The 3,927-nt window shown below is 37.3% G+C and overlaps 1 pseudogene; it reads right to left on the bottom strand.

Annotated features, from left to right (window-relative positions):
* LOC132163725 (beta-glucosidase 13-like) overlaps positions 1-2,016 on the bottom strand; it is an 11,821-nt pseudogene extending 9,805 nt beyond the window's left edge.
* Between the last annotated feature and the right edge of the window lie 1,911 nt (positions 2,017-3,927).

Here is a 3,927-nt window from a genome sequence, read left to right as displayed (position 1 = left end):
AAGAAGTTAACCGGTTATGATTTAATATTTAAGGAAAAATTTTTAAAGTACAAGTAAATGTAAATTTTGGATCAAATATTTTTAATTTTTCAATATGGGCTCTTTTTATAGCAATTGGGCCCAAGACGACACTAAAAATAAATTTTTTTTTTTTAAAAAAGCCCAAAAAGTCTAAAAAAAAGCCCAAAAAGGCCTGAAAAGTCCTAAAGAATGCCCAAATGCGCAAAAAAAAAAAGCATAATTTTGAAAAAGCGGTTAGCGGGTGGTTATCAATTTTACTAACCGCTAACCGTTAACGGCTAGGCGGTTGGCGGTTAGCGGTTGCGGTTAATGAAATCTACTAACTGCTAAGGCGATTACGGTTAGCGGTTATTGGCAATAACCGCTAACCGTAACCGCCATGACACTCCTATTATTACCGTCCTTTATCCTACCTGCAATTTCATATAAATCTTAATTATATTTCGTAATATATAAAACAAATTTCTCTGCGTTACTTTTGGCCATAAGTTAACCAAGTACTAGTGCACATGCCAATCTACCCAAATACAGACCAAAAAAAAAGCAGACAAGTTTGTTCTTCTTAAGATAAGTTCATGTGAAGATGAAAAGTAAATGTTGAGACATGGAGCAAGACATATATGAAGACAAAGGATTGAGCTTTCCATTGTCCTCACACCATTCCAAGAGACAATACAATTAATCCCAAGGGTAAACTAATTCATATATATATTATTATTGTATGTTGTAGAAGTATTTCTAATTCATTATTTAAGAATACGTTTTCTATATATTTTCTTTTAAGGAGGTTGTGCTAGGGTAGGCACTAGCTAGGCACGAAAGCCAATTGGGTTTTGACCTTAGAGATTTATTCATGTTATGTAATTCGATTAAATTTATATATTTATTAATTTAACATAATATATATCATAGAGAAATCTTGTGTTCAAAATTTTCATTTGACATTTGCACCCATATCTCCAGATTTCTTTTTGGGAAGTTTTTTTTTTATGGAGTCAAGGTTTGAATTTAGGATTTTTAACTCTGATACCATATTAAATTATCATTTATCTCACAAGTTTAAATTGATAGGAAGATGCATATTTAGAGTATGTATGAAAAATAGAAGTTATAAGTAAAAAAAAAAAAAAAAAAAAAAAAAAAAGAGGTGGGGGGGGTTGACAAAAGTTTCATTTTTAAATTTGTATGAAATGTGCGTTTTTGCCATTTTTAGAGTAAAAAACAGTTGAATAAGTACTTTTAGAATTTTTTTTAGCAAACACGCCAATTTTTGTTTGGCATAATTTTTTAGGTACTAAAAATATTTTTTATGCTATTTAACGCAATCCTAAACATACTCTTAGTCACTTAATCATTCCTTTAACAAAACTAATTTTGCATCCATTAAAGCCCTTCAACAAAAACGAATTTGGCCCTGAATTTTTCCATTTTTTTTAACAAAAGCTGTGGCATGCAAGAGCATACATTCACTCCCCCATGCCTTGTCGTTTATGTAAGAACTAAGAAGTCAAGGACAATGGAAAAAGAAAGGCATTTAAAGTCGTCCAATGACCTTTGCATTTCATTATTTTTTGTACCAAAAAGAAAAACTGCGCATAAAGAAAGAAGTTATATGACCCAATGTTGCACACAATATTGGTAACTCATACTTTGTTCGAGAGAAATAGAGAGAGAGACCTGGATATCTATGGGTGTAAGAATCCCATATACTTGGTCCTCTGCCATCTTCATTTGCTGCACCTTCATACTGGAATTTCAAAACCAAATTTGCTTGACATCTCAAGAAACTTGAAGAAAAACTCTATTATAGGATACAATTAACCCAAGAGTTACCTGGTAAGATGCTGGCGCCGTCCCAAAAATGAATCCGGCCGGGAAACTGCTCCGGTTGAGTGAAGCAGTGTGATGGCTTGGTGTAACAGCAATGCTATTATCAATCAATGAGCCAAGAAAGAGCAGGAGGCCTAGGAGTACTAGATAGCCTTGAAATGCCATAGCTGATTTTGGTTATTGTTGGGAGGCCCTGGCAGTGCCTTTTATAGAGAAAGAAGGAAAGAAAAGGACAAGGAAAATGACACACAATATGTAAGATAACTCTCACTCCCTCAGTTCTTCATATGGCTACTTGAGAAAAGTCATATATGATCACATTGATTGGATACGTATCCAACAGTTCAAAATTTATCTGAATAGATAGAAATTTATTAAGTAGGTGGCTTTCTACCTCTTTACAAACAATGAGTTTTCTTGTAATTACGCAACAATTTGGAGAAGATGTCATTATGTGTGCTTGGAATGTTGATGGTGCATTAGTGAGCCCTAATGGCATCACAAGGAATTCGTAGTGCCCTTGATACGTTCGGAATGCTGTCTTTTCTACCTCTCCGGAGTGCATCTTGATTTGACTGTAACCTAACCTCAAATCCAATTTAGAGAAGAATTGTGCCCCATGTAATTCATCCAAAAGCTCATCGATCACTGGTATAGGAAATTTGTCCTTGATTGTGATAATGTTTAAGGCCCGATAATTGACACACATGCGCCACGAACAAGAACAATCGCTTTTCTTCACTAATAAGACCGGTGATGAGTACGGGCTAGTGCTAGGCCGAATCACCCCTTACCGGCTGACTCCAATAAGCCCGAAACTATCTTCTCAATTTCATTCTTCTAATAGTGAGGATACCGATATGGACGTACACTGACTGGACCTGCGTTTGGTTTGAGTGGAATCCGGTGGTCATATTGTCTCCTAGGAGGCAAGCCCTAAGACTCCACAAAGATTTCTGCAAAATTGTCTAATAATTTACGCAAGTCCGGGTTATCTGACCACCTTGGGAATTGCCTAGATTTATTGAGAACAAAATGAATCCCAGCTGCTGATTTTGAACTTCCTGCCAAATTCGCTTAGAATCCACAAACCTATTCCTAGGTATGGTCAATCCCCATAACTCCACTTCTTTTCCCTTCCATGTGAATTTCATATATAATTTGACAAAATCCCACATAATTGGTCATAACATCCGTAACCAATGAGCCCCCAATACTGCTTCACAACCCTCCATGGGTAATAAAAAAAATTCCATCACAAATTCAGCATCGTTTATACATACCTAGACTCAAACACAACGTCCCTCACTACAGATTCTCTCCACATTTGCTACAGTTACTTCAAAACATTCTGTTACTTTTGATCGCGGACCCAATCGTCTGGCAATGCCGGTGCTCAAGAAATTGTGCGTCGAGCCCATATCCACCAACATCACAACTCCACCTCCTTCACATTGTCCCCGTACCCGCATCTGGGGTGTTGAGACTCCCGTCAAGGCATTGATTGAAATTTCTGGAGTGTCCCCTCCGTCAGCTATGGGTTCTAGATCTGCCCTTGCCCAATCGTCTTCTCAATCCTCCCCTTCTTCCGGGTAGATGCCATTGATCAAGAAAAGCTTCTTGCGACGATGTCCCAGTCAGAACTTCTCATCACAATTGAAGCATAGCCCTCTCTCGCGTCTTTCTTTCATCTCTGTTTCAGTGAGCTTCTTGACGGGTGGACTGTTGTTAGGTGAGGGAGATGAAGCTTGATATGAGCTTTGTGACTGCAATGGCTTATGTTTAGAGTCATAGGAAAAAGGTGATTTTTTTGAGCTAAAAGACGTGCTTCATACAGATGAGCCAGCCCCACAGCTGCAGTTAAAGTTGATGGCCTGGAAGCTTGAACTTCGGTTCTAATATTTTCTTTCAGCCCACTTGCAAAACATCCCACCTGATGCACTAGGGAAAGTTTTCCCACTACCAAGTAATTTTCCAAATTGACATTGATATTCTTTAACACTACCAGCCTGTTTCAATTTTGAGTGATCTCCATATATAGAAATCTTCAAATTGTGTAGGCCCAAACCTAACATA

Source organism: Corylus avellana, chromosome ca10 (genome assembly GCF_901000735.1).
Source record: "Corylus avellana chromosome ca10, CavTom2PMs-1.0".
NCBI lineage: Eukaryota > Viridiplantae > Streptophyta > Magnoliopsida > Fagales > Betulaceae > Corylus > Corylus avellana.
The sequence above is the reverse complement of the archived record's forward strand: the minus strand, read 5'-3'. Positions and strand labels throughout refer to the sequence as shown.